The 13,431-nt window shown below is 37.3% G+C and overlaps 1 long non-coding RNA gene and 2 pseudogenes across 1 annotated transcript; 2 read left to right on the forward strand and 1 right to left on the reverse strand.

Annotated features, from left to right (window-relative positions):
- Window positions 1-1,513, forward strand: part of LOC110764144 (uncharacterized) — a 29,739-nt pseudogene extending 28,226 nt beyond the window's left edge.
- A 2,735-nt stretch (window positions 1,514-4,248) lies between these two features.
- LOC110764138 (dynamin-related protein 4C pseudogene) lies at window positions 4,249-6,544 on the reverse strand (annotated as a pseudogene).
- A 1,706-nt stretch (window positions 6,545-8,250) lies between these two features.
- On the forward strand, window positions 8,251-12,059 carry LOC110768376 (uncharacterized). Its single transcript, XR_015833522.1, has 3 exons — window positions 8,251-8,551; window positions 10,164-10,224; window positions 11,734-12,059. It is a non-coding gene; the product is annotated as an uncharacterized LOC110768376 (long non-coding RNA).
- The last annotated feature ends 1,372 nt before the right edge of the window (window positions 12,060-13,431 follow it).

Here is a 13,431-nt window from a genome sequence, read left to right on the forward strand (position 1 = left end):
ACACCATTAATATTTCTAAGATACAAGTATGATGCTTATACATCAAATTTCTACTATATCACATAAACGAATAAGATAACTAATATATTTTAAAAAAAATTGAAATTTTTTTTTACGGAACTTCAAATTACAGTTGCGAAGAATTAGAGAGAAAAACAAAATGACTTACTTACAGTCGAAAAATGAAGAGAATTCTTGAAATTGATGGAGATTATCTAGTAAGGATAGAAATTAGGGTTGTACTATATATATATATATAATTCCATGTGTTAATATATTAATTTAGCAAACAAAAAAAAAAAAGGGTAAGTAGAAAAGCTACAGTCGGCTGGAGATAAGAACCTATTAATTCTTCTTGCTTTTAGTTTATTACAATAAAGGAATGAAAAAAAAAACAGAAACTTGCGTGTTTTCTCTTTTTCAAAACACTCCAAGTGAAACGACGTCGTTTCACTTTAAGTTTTTTTTTTAAAACACTTCAATCGAAACGACGTCGTTTCATTACAATTAACCTAAAAAAATAACCACGCGAGTCGTCTTCCTCGCAGAGCCGCAGCCAATTTGCAGACTCGCAAAAGTTTTTCCAGTTCAGAGTGCCCTGCCTCGCTGCGCCTTGAAACGCCTCTTCACACCTTCCCCGCGCTAAACGTGCAAGTCACGAAACAAACGACGCCTTGAGGCGATTTGCTGCCGCCTCGCTCCGACGCGCGCGAAGGCATGCCTTTGAAAACACTGGGTAATAGTTCTAAGAAAGGTAAAGGGAAGATTTCAGAGGCTGAAAACAGCATTTCTAAGAACACACTAGCAGATAGCTTTCTTAGCTCTGTACAGGAACTTCAATCAAACTACAGGCCTTCTGAAGAAGCAGTGGAGGTGTTGCCAAAGGATGGGTACCGTGCTGCCAAAGAAAAATCAAAGCTGTTAGTTAATGAGCACCAAGAGGAATTAAACTCCCGCAGTCAACCTCTAGTGCAACTAAGGGGCGAAAAGGATTCCCAGACAACTGGTGGTGGACCTAATCCAAATTTAGGGAATGGGGGTGGAGGGAGTAAGCAGCGTAAGAAATCCTCAAAGTTTCATAGGGTCCGCCTGGGTGATGGCTCTGCTGCAGCGCTTTTAGATCTCAGAAATTCTGATCCGCAGCCAGATGCTGGTAATGAGCGATTAGATGGGAGCAGTAACTCAGCTGGAGGATTGCCTGTCCAAGGTGTCTGGCGAAAGGGAACTCAGAAACTCTTTAGTTAGAGGAAAGAGCTAAGTTATCAGATTTTTTGTTAAAGTGTCCTGCGTTTACAAATTGAACCAGTAGTACATGGAAAAGAGTTCGGAGGTGGTGGTCATATTTAACCGACTGGGTTTGCATGTCGTGGCAATTTTGAGGTTTTTCTTGTTCTTTTGAAGGATCTTGCGTGATTGGGCTTTATGCGTTCACATGATCACATCTTCATATTTGTCATCATTATGCAAGTGTTCATATATACTCTTTGGAATGAGAATGCAAAGGTTTGAGACTTGATACAGTTTTGGTTAACGTTTCTGTACTTGAAATTGGCGTGATTTGTGTTATTTATATGTAAAGGTCCCAAAACTATAATTAACTGAAAAGTGCAATCGCGTGATTTTATGGAAGTGCTTTTTTTAATGTGATTCTTCCCCTTCCAATCTCAGCTTGTGGAGTTTACCCTTCTGCCACCCAAAGTAAAACTAGATTTCCTTCTCTGAACTCCCTCCCATGAAGCAATCTCGCCTGGACGAAAGCAGAGACAAAAGCCTCTCCCACCATTTGTTTTCTGTTCTTTGCAAATACCTTTAGTGTGGTTGAAACTGTGAAACTTTTAAGATTTGTTGCCTAATAAAGCGATTTTCAGAATGTCCTATAGCTACCAAATTACTTGATCCGAATTTGATGTGGTAGACATAGGATGAATGTGTTGTGTTATTTCCTCTTCTAAGAGGGTCACTAACTGAAGATTGCACATAGAACAATAATGACTGTCCCTGCTCATAAAAATGCTTGACATGTAGACAATTACTAACTCTGGATATTTTTAACATTTCAAGAGAAAACTATAATGCAGAGACACGGTCCAAACAGGGAAACGTATGGAAATTAGGGGGAGTGAGTTTGCAGGAATTTACAACAAATTAGCATATCACCCATGGTTTCCTCCCTGCTATACCACATATAAGAAATCCAATCATTTTCATGGAAGGTTTTGTTGATGATTAGCTCTACCCATTGAGATATGGGGAAAAAGGACAACATAGCAGCCAACGAGATGGTGTTCAATGTGATGCAAGGCACCGCAAAGTAAATATATAGGACAAGTTGGAACAAATGTGCAAGTCGATATTTCCAATAAATTGTTCCTGAAATGTGCGCTCCTTCGGATGGAGCACCTAAACACCTTTTAATTGATTAATCAAACTAATTTAGAAATTATATGTTATTATATCAATTTAGTCTAGATTTCGAAACTACCTATCAAAGTTATTTGAGATGGGCAATTCCTCCAATGTTACATGCAAGTTTATGTTAAAGGGCCTCTAAGTTACATGTAAATGTGTAAATGTAGAGACCCTTCAATATTTATATATGCCCATAAAACAAGAAAGAATTCAATTTATTTGCATGATAACAAAAGAGTCGTACGGTTCTTGTGGTGGATGTTCTATTAGTTTCATCCTCTTTGGTTAGCCATCAATCAAAGGTAGGCTAGCCACTGTAGACAGACTTTATGTGTTCTTTGTAATTCTTTCCTTGAGTCTCATGAACATTTGTTCTTTGTATAGAGGCTCACTCCGTAATTTTAGTTGCACAAAATAGTTAAAACTTTTTTATTACAAAATAATAAAATTTAATTTGTAAAGAGACAAAATTCTGAAAATTTTGGTTTTTTTTAGTTACTTTTTTTGTGTATTTAAATTGCCCGTTGATGTTAGCTTGCTCAGTTTCGTGGGCCCACTTCTTACCAAAGGCAACTTTTCCTTTGTGGGAGTTGTTTTTGGAGCCTAGGCCCCCATTTTACCATGGCAAAAGGGGATGGGTGGAAGTGCTCTAACGCACTTGTAGAAGAAGAAGACATGACCAACCAAACACAAGCAAGCCTTCTACTCTCAAAAAACCAAAATGCCCAAAGTATTGAATAGGGTTTAGCCACAAAATTCTCTGAGCTAAGACTTTTCTCAGTATCCAAACACACAATACCTACCTCGTTTTCTCATAACCTATATTCCTATATTCCTATATTCATATCTTCTAAGATTCCTTGTTTTCCATATCTTCTAAGATTCCTACCTACAGTAAAGTGTCTCATTCAAAAGATCAAACAAACAAAAAGGAATGGGCGTAAACTATGGTCTGTGTTTCACATTGTGCCCTTCAATTATTCTTTTATACAAGCGATTTGGGCTTCAATTATTTTTTTATCAACATGAGCTTTTGAGAAGTTCTTATTTGCCCTTTACCATCTTCTTTTGTCACAATTTCTATTAATTTAATCACGCGCATAGCTTTTTTTTGAGTGACATTTTTGTTCATTCACCTCCACTTAATCCAAACCACAATTACAATATCCCTCTCTGCATCTCTCTCTCTCTCTCTCTACTTCCTCTCTTTTTCTCTGGTCACAATCGCTATGCAGAAAGGGCATCTACATAATATATGCATCCTCATCATTTCAACAAACGGACGAAATACAAGACGTACGAGGGAACATTGGAGCTTTCCAAAAGTTATGGAGGAATAAATACCAAAGCGAAAGTCTTAAGGTCGTTAAACTGGAATATGGTTCCGTACTTTGGGAAAAAAAAAGAAAAAAAAAAAGAAGAGTATGGTTCTTCAACCGAAAAAAAAAGGAATATGGTTCGAACACTACGATACTTTCCACTAAGAGCTTCTATAGTGGGAAGGTGTAAATTCGGGGTTGTAAAGCCGCCTTTACATCCCATTTACACGTCTCCTGCATATGTAAATTATGTTTTTGCTCCAATGGGTGAAATGTAAATCTAAAAAATGTAAATTTAATTTTCTTGTTTTGACTCGTTTTTTAGTAAGGGTGGATATAGGGCTGACGACTACTCTACAAAATGTTGTTGTCTCTATAGTTGCCACGTCTATTTTCTGACCTTATTTCTTTTGGTCAATAGTGATGAAGTTTCCATTAAGATGATGAAAAGCAAACACATAGACTTCAAATGAAACCAGGAGTGCGTAGGCTAAAAGACATATCTAAAAGCCCCGAGACATAAAAAGAAAAGCAAACACATAGACTTCATAATTAAGTACAAACAGATCACCAAATGACAGAATGCCTTGATTAACAAGAAACAGACCATAATTTAGCTATATCTATCACACAATAAGTTAATTGGCAAAAGTAACGATGCCATCCATGATCTTACACACAACCTCTTTAGACTCCTTGAGCTTTTTGATGCTTTTGATGAGCTTCTCACGCTTCACTGCAATTGATGGAGGTTCCTCCATCATCCTCTCAATCCCAACACCATGGTTAGGTCCCATTAACTCACTCACAATCTCCGTCTCCATGTCCTTGTTCACAAGGTTCGAAATACTCAGCTGCAAATGCAAAGCCATAGAATCAATCAACCTTTTCAGCACAACATTCCAATATGCATTCATCCGCATTTTCAAGTCGAAAGCTTCAGACAATAGATCATGTGGGTACTTCATTAGATCTCCAACTTCAACCATCCCAATTCCCTCTACATTTATTTTTATCTCAGTGTGAGGTCCAAGTCCTAGACCATAAGAATTACGAAGTACCTTTGTGATGAATGTTTCTTGTTCAGTCATGAGCCTATGCCATTCGGATACATATTCCGGATTACATGTATAATCAGTCAGCTTCTCCATTTCCAAAATCTCCGTCATCCAATGAATGGACCTTTCTTTCATCCTTTGAATAAGATTTTGGCATGCTCTTGTGGCAGACAGTTGAAGCTGATAATATTTTTCTGTTTTTCTCATTAACACAGACAAAACCACATTCTCAATATAATTCTAAACCTTCTCAACAAACTCAAGAGGTATGCCTGAAATCCCCTTCACTTTTCCCCGCAAAATTTTAAGAAAAGCATTGCGTTGAACAAAATTGGGAAGGTTGATACCTTTTGCCTTCTCCAAAATCGCAATCTCCTTCACTAAGAAATCACTTTTGGAGTCACTCGCATTGCGCTCGTGAAGTTGATATGAGCACTGATTAAGCATCTCAACCAGCCTAGCCGTGCAAGGCATTTGTTGGTCATCCGGGAACTCGTCAAATTCTCCCATCAAAAGAATCTTCTTAAGTGATTCTTTGGATGTTCCAATGATCTGCATAAAAGTAGCCATGGCCTCAGCAACAGTTGACAGAGTTTTCGGCAAGTTGTTGAGTTCTGAAAGGTAAGAATTCAGCTTGTCATTGATCTTCTTTACAATAACAGGCAAGTTTCTAGCTATGCTAGCAGCTTGAATTTGGACCAACTTGTCAGCCAAAACCTGAATTCCAACCATAGACTTATCAATCTTTGAAAGAAGGGGATGAGTTTTAAATAATCGATCCGCAATAGCCCTCGCCTCCTCATACGTTTCATCTCGAATCCGGTTCCTTACACAGACATAGCCAAGACCAATATCCACATCATCAGCTGTAACCTTCTCCAGCAGTCCCTCTGGTGCCATATCAACCTTTGTAACCACAGCCAGAGTCCTCTCACCAGTTTTGTCCACACTCCGCGACATACTAATTGACTCACATGTGCTAAAATCAGTAGAAGCAGATAAAACATTCAAAATGATGCTCTCATCTGGTTTTATATACTTCATGATCATATCTTTGATTTGATCATAGATATTCTCAGGCTGGCCATGAACTGGAACTCTAGTAATTCCAGGGAGGTCAACCATGGTCAAATCAGGCACACCATTCTTCTTCACCAACAAGGTCAATGGGGTGTCTGAAATTCCCTTTTTGTCTCCTGCAATCAGATTAGTGGCATTCACAATGTCTTCTGAAATGTTTTCCTCATCAGTGTGCTCAACTCTGCCATTGTACTCCAGTGAAAGCTCTGGTTGAGGATCAGAGTGGTGCTGAAGCCTCATTACAAGAGGAACCCTTGTGCAGATACCTTGTCCACGCGGCAGGCTGATGCCGGCAAGGGATTCAAGAACACTGGATTTTCCAGATGACTGGTCTCCCACAACAACAATGGTGGGCAGCTGGATGCCTTCCTCCATAACCATGAGGATGCGGAGCTTGTCAATGGCATCAAGCATAGGGCGAATTTTGTCGTTGTAGGATGAGACAATTGGCGCGTTGTTGAAAAGTAGCTGTGCTTTTAATGAGGAAGATGATAAGCCTTCTTGATCATCTTGTAAAATGGATGAGCTTGATGATCTGCTTCCTGAATCAGTTTGAGTTCTCCTTCCTCCCATTTTCTGAGATATAATTGAAAGCAAATCGGAGGAGGAAATCATGTTCAAACCGAGAGAGGAGAAAAAATTGAAGGGGGTTGTTTTAGGCAAACTTGACCTCTGCCTAACAGAGAAATCATGGATAAATAGAGAAAAAAGATACATGAACATGACATGCACAATGTGAAAGATGCAGACATAGGAATCTTTCACCTTAGTATGGGAATTTATGCTTTGGTTTTTGTTTTACATCGCTAGGAACCTTATGCGTTTGTACATCAAATAGTGACTGAAACTGCACGAACCAGTCACTTCAATAATGCATGACACTGACAAGTTACAACACAAAATGGTGTCTACACCATCAAAAGTATCAGTGAAGTTCTCTTCAGCGTTCCCACTATCACACGAATTTAAACGCAGGAATATAAGAGTGAAGACTTTTATACCATCTCCAAAGGTAAAAGACTCAAACCCAAAATTTCACCTCCAGAAATACAACTTTTCATCCATACATAGGACTCAAACATTTTTTTTTCCTAATCCTATAGACTCAATCAGTTTTTCGGAAATCTTAAAGCCACCAATTAATAAACCAAGTTATTGATACCAACTATATTTCACATGACATGGCGATCTCATCTATTCTAATCACTCAAATTTGAACTCCTACTATTTTGAGGCCTTCACATTTGAAGGCCATTACTGTAGATACACCAGTCCATTTTCTGGCGCAATACTATCGCCCGCTTGCACAAGGGCGAAGCCACAGCAAGGCCTGCCATGGCCTGGCCCCTCCTTAAAATATATGATATAGCAATATAATTACTGCAATTAGATTAGTGTTGGCCATCTCAGAAAATGAAAAACCTATGTGTAAGTGATTTTGTAATTTTGGCCCCTCCATGCTAAGAATCCCAACTCCGCCACTGCACTTGCATATCACATTTCGTGTTCTAAAGAAATCTGCATATTATATTCAAGAATCAAGCTCAATCGCATAATAGTAAGAAAAGGAAAAGACTCAATATTTAGAGCACACTTGGAGCCCTAAGTGGTGTGCTCTCCAAGAGCATAGCATTTCAGGGCATGATCAAGCTGATCATCTAGTTTCATACAGGACTTGCACTCTTGCTTGTTTGAAGCCAAAAGAGAATTCTTATTAGGATAGACACAATTCGTATTTACATGGTTAAGAGCACAACAGAAAACGAGGGTGCATTTGTCGTTGACATCTTCAACGAGAGTGGAGATTTTATCATAGGAAGCGTCACCTTGGGTAGTGCAAAGCCCTGCCTATGTAGCATTGAGTCATCCCTAAAATAATAAAAACTCAACTAAGTAATGAAGAAGAGTGAAATTGTCACTACAAGAAAAAAGGTCTTTCGCGACGAAATCTTTTGCGACCAATCCAGATTTGGTCGCCAAATAGGGTTATGGGCGACGAAGTTTTTTAATTCGTCGCCAATAATTTTGTCAGATTTATGAACTAATTGACCATAAAATTTGTCCGAATGGCGACCAAATCTTTTGGTCGCCAGGAGAGGAATTGGCGACCAATATTAAGATTGGTCGCCTTTAAGCTTGAAAATTATTGGCGACTAAAGTATTTCGTCTCTAAGATTGCTTGCGTCGTCTCTAAATTTGAGATGCCGCGAAAATATTTTGTGAGATGCCGCCCAAATATTTTGTGAAACTTGGCGACCAATTGTTTTGGTCGTGGTTCCTGTAAAAAAGAATATAAAGTATTAAAACTGTGTCGTTTTCCTTATTTGACGGCTGCCGACCAAATAGCTTGGTGGCTGATTCTAGGAGACTATAAATTAAAAACATCTCCCTAACCGATTACTTCCCCCAATTTACTTCTCTCGTATCCACTCTCTCCATCTTCCACACCACCGATGCCTTCAGCTCCGTCCTCCACGGACGCTCGCAATGAAATCTTCCAACGATGCCGGCCAATCACTTATATACCCACTATCTCTTCGTCCCTCTTCAGATTTCTCATGGCCTTTATTTCTCACTCTCTTTCCCAAAATCATCCTTCATTGATGCCAACCACTTGCTGCTACGGCAACATATACTAGAGGTTCTCTGCAATGTGCTCAGCCACATACCAACTCTGATTCAAAGGTGCTTTTATTATTTATTATTTATTTAGCTAATTTTCTGTAATTATTTTATTTTCATTTTGTAAAAATAAAATTTAGTTGGTTTTTGTCTTAGTAACGAGGTGGTCGACGACCCCTCAACCACTTCTCATCTGCTGCCTCTATTTTAGGTATGAAAACTTCTCTAAATATTTTGAGTTACGAGTTTGGAATCATGGAAATGTTAAGATTTACCCTTTTTTTATAAAGATTTCTTGTGCTTGCGTTGCCTGGTAGTATCTTGTAATTGATGCTTGGTTTCTTTGTGGGATGTTGCAATGATTTAGCATTTTTCAGATTTCTTTGTTAAGCCTTCATTCTAGAACTTAAATCTTCAGGTCTTTTAATATTTCATTTATGTAAACTGTGAGAAGAAATAAAAGAGAAGCAACCTTGATTGAGCACTGCCATTTGAAAATTTTCCATTATAGATAATTGTAGCTATTAAAGACTTGAAGGCCCCTTCAAACAACCAAGAGACCAACGCTAGGCTGTGAAACTATTGTTGCAGATGGCAGGTTTGAGCATCCTTTGTTTTCCTTCTCTTTATTAGAAATAAAAAATTGTGCCACAATTTTATTTCTTTGTTGTGCCTTTTAAAAAGTCTTGTTTGGCTCATATTCTTTTGAAACTTAATTTTTAAAGACCCCTGCATTATAAAAAAAATTTCCTTCTCTTTTCATATATCAGAGGACTTCAATGAATTCACTTAAATTGATAAGGTCTCTAGTCTGCAAAAGATATTTGGTTATGTACTGTGAATAATTATCTGTTATCATTTTGTATTCCCCTGTTTCCATTTTTAAAAGATCTCTTTGCCAGTGTTTAAAGTTCAACTTAGAAGAAGTGAGTATTCTAAAGGTTGCTGTTATACATTATACATTTGTCCGTTGGTTGAGTTTTTCTAACATGACTAGGATTTTGAAGTTGGACATTTATGTTTTTTGCTTTCCTGCTTGTAGGAAAATGCCTTAGAAAAGAGTGGGTCTGACATGACTAGGATTTTGAAGTTGGACTTGCGTATTTGATTTTCAAACATCTGAGATGAAATTTTACTCTCATTATTGGCTAGTGGAGATTGTGAATTGGTAATCAGGTTGAGGAGCTATTTAAAAACTTACATTGCCTATTTGATTTGGATTATCTCTTTTTCTCTTTTTCTCTGGTTTGATATAGCAGTAGCCATTTTAATTTGGCTAGAAGATTTAGCTATAAGAAATTGCTTTCTGCTTTTTGAAACCAAACCAAATTCTCATTTGAAGCAATAAGTTTATAGGAATCTGTTATACACATGAACTTATTTGATGACTGCAAATACCTATATTAATTTCTTGGATATTGACTTTTTTTTAAATCAGTATGAAATGCTTGCTAATTATGCATATCTAACCCCAGTGTTGCACAATGGGCTGCGATGTAACCCACAAAGCTTACTATTGAATGAAAAACAAGACCCTCTTTATTTTGCTCCTATTGTTCTACTATATGGAGTTTCTCCTGTTATGTATACTAAGGTAGCAGATTGTACTCATAGATTTAGAGATAGTTGAGTTTATTTCAGAATAATTCACTAGTTGTGGTTTTCTTTATTGCAGTTGTGTATTCAAACAGCTCCAGAGTTGGAGAACCCATTCCTGCCACATACCTACCAAATTGGTGAGTTCCTATGCATTGGCCTCAAGCACATTTTTTCTTGTTTTGTTTTTTAAATATTTGAATTACATGTCTTGTTCAACTTATTAGATGAAGCATAAGATATAAGATCTCCTCTTATATGTCTTTATTCCTCCTTATATTAGAAAGCCTAGATTTTCAATTTGAGATTTCATCAGTTCTATTGAGACTCTTACTATGAATTAAACACCTGATTTTCAGTTCACCCATGTTGAAGATTTGTAAACAATTAGTCTTTGCCTTTAGTGACATATTTTGAGTATAATTTGGTCTCAACCTCTCCCAAACTTAAGTTATTTGCCTTGTTTTGCTTTCGTAAAATCAGATCTAGGTCCATGTTTTTATTTTTCCATGTATGCTTCTAGCTGTTCCATTTTTGTGTACTTTTTAAATGATTATACTAGACACTTGAATCTCAATGTACATACCTTGTTCTTTAGCGGGCTAGCTCCTTTTTTGTTTTCACATTTAACTGAAATGAGATGATTTCTTTGCTAGTTTCTGCAATTGCAGAAGTGTATGTTTGTCAAGTCATGTTCTCGAAGAAGTTATTGGTTAATCTTGAGTCTCCAGGATTATGAGAAATTGATGGGCTTTCTCAGGGATTTGGTTAGCAGGCCATGCTATCGGTAGAGATTGGACAAATTAGATGTATTTCTTAAATAAGATCTCTTAGATTTCTATTTTGGTTAACTGGTATTGCAGCTTGTATTCATTTTACCTTGTTGCTGCCCCTTTGGTCTACAACATAATTTTTTGTTTTGAGCAATCTGATATATCATTGTCCTTGTGTTTTTATTAATTTTTAACACTAAAAGGAATCAGATTTTAAATTAAAGCTGGTCCTAAACCAAAATACCTTCATAGCTCTACCAAGGACTTCTGCATACTATTATTGTTATTGTTATTAGTTCACTAAACACGTTGAATAGGATATGGGATGCTTCCTTTTTGAGAAACAGGTCTGTAGCCTCTATGTATTGTCATGGGATAGTAATTTGATTCGAAGTTGATGAAATCAATTTCAATATATGTGACTTGTGTGGTAGTTATTTTGATTGGAGCATGCTGAGGTGTGAAAAATAAGTAAACCATGTCTTTACTGTTATAGACAGTTAAGTTCGTTCTTTTTTTCACTTTTGCTTTATTTTTCTTTCATGGATTGATATTGCACAGCACTAACTAAGTTATATTCTATTCAAAGTCTAGCAGCTCTGAGATAGTTGTGTAAAATAAATCAAGGAGCTATGAGAAAAAGCTAAACCATAATCCATGTATGTAATGTTATAGGCAGATAAGTAATTACGAGATTTAAGGATATTATCTTATATTAACTTGTTTACTTTCTTGCTAAGTTTTTAGGAATATGAATTGTTATTTTGGACTGGCAACATGTATTGTTCCTTCTACATAAAGATAATGCATTTTCCAATTACAATTCTTTCTAATTCCTTCTACATGAATTTATATTTTTTGTTTTTTGTTGTAAAGGAATATCATGGCTGAGTTTGAGAAGATCAAGCAACAATTGGCAAAGTGCTTGGGAATTCCACGAGATCATATCACGGTCCCTAACCCACAAATGTTAGAAATCATGACAACAAAACTTGGGGTTACAAAGGGCATAGGATGCATGATTGGTCTCTAGTCTTAGTGTATAGGGAAATAGTGACTGCAAAACTGGGTTTACAAAGGGCAAAAATATATGGAGTTGGGCCTCCACTCGTTCATGTTTACTATTTTTAGATATATGGCACCTTTATGTGTACTTGAAGGACTTTTGTACCTTTGAATGGGAAAAACTTTTATTTATGTCATTTTCTATTAGTCTATTTACCTAAATTTATTGTTCTTTTTTTAAATTTCAATATGTTAATGAACAAAAGGTTAATATTATCACAAAACAATATATATATGTATCTATAAAAACAAAATTAAATACTTAAATTATGCATGTTTTAGCGACCAACTAAGTAAGATTTAGCGACCAAATCTCATAGTCACCAGAAACTATCGGCGACGAACCAATCTCTTTGGTCGCCCAATCCTTCCACAGTTGGCGGCATATTCTGGTATTTTCGCGGGAACCCGTCTTTATAGGCGACCAATTGTTTACTTGAAAGCGACGAAAAAATTGGTCGCGAAATTGTTTTGGCGACGAAAATCATTATTCGTCGCCTTTTGTCATTTTTACTTTCAGCCACGAGCTTTGGGCGACCAATCTAGCGACGAAATTATTTCGTCGCTAAAGGTTTTTGGCGACGAAATATCAACTTTTAGCGACCAAAGATGGTGGTCGCCAAAAGGGTTTTTCCTTGTAGTGTGTGTTCGGTGACGATTCTGTTTGTGCAGACCTAGACAAGGCTAATAGGAACTTCCTCTGGGGTAGTACTGTGACTGCTCGTAAGGTGCATCTGGTGAACTGGAATATTGTGTGTAAGCCAAAAAGGCTTGGAGGGCTTGGGATTAAAAGGTCTACCTCGATGAACCAAGCGTTGCTGGCCAAGGCTAGCTGGAGAATTACCAATAACCATGATGGGCTTTGGGCTAACATGATGAGAAAGAAATACTTGAAGGGGACTACGTCCTTTGATAACTATAATGTGAACTCTATTTGTGCATCCAGCACCTGGAAGGGCATTCTATTTGGTGCTGAAATCCTAAGTGCGGGCAGGAAGTGGAGAGTGGGAAATGGGAATAGAATTAATTTTTGGACAGATCCTTGGGTTTTGGATGGCATCCTAATTGACTTTACGCCTCTCAATATTGAGGAGATTGATGTCCATGAAGTGGTTGCCAATTATTTTACCCAATCTGGTTGGAATATTCCCAAACTCCTTGAAGTGTTACATGTTGATATGGTCCAGAAAATTATTAGCACTCCTGCTGACTTTGATGGTTCTTCTCCTGACACACTTGTTTGGGGTCCTAGTCCCAATGGGGAGTTCACGGTTAAATCTGCTTATAATATTTGCTCCAGCTTGTCTCAAGGGGTTGATGATAGCTGGTATTTTATTTGGAAGCTTAGGATTCCTCCCAAACTAAAAGTGTTTCTGTGGCTACTATCCCAAAATAAAATTCTGACCAATGTACAGAGAACAAGAAGAAAAATGACAAATAATTCAGCTTGTCCGTTTTGTCATTGCCATATGGAATCGCTTCAGCATGTGTTCATCCGTTGTCCTCGAG

The sequence above is a fragment of the Prunus avium genome, chromosome 2 (genome assembly GCF_965620075.1).
Source record: "Prunus avium chromosome 2, drPruAviu1.hap1.1, whole genome shotgun sequence".
NCBI lineage: Eukaryota > Viridiplantae > Streptophyta > Magnoliopsida > Rosales > Rosaceae > Prunus > Prunus avium.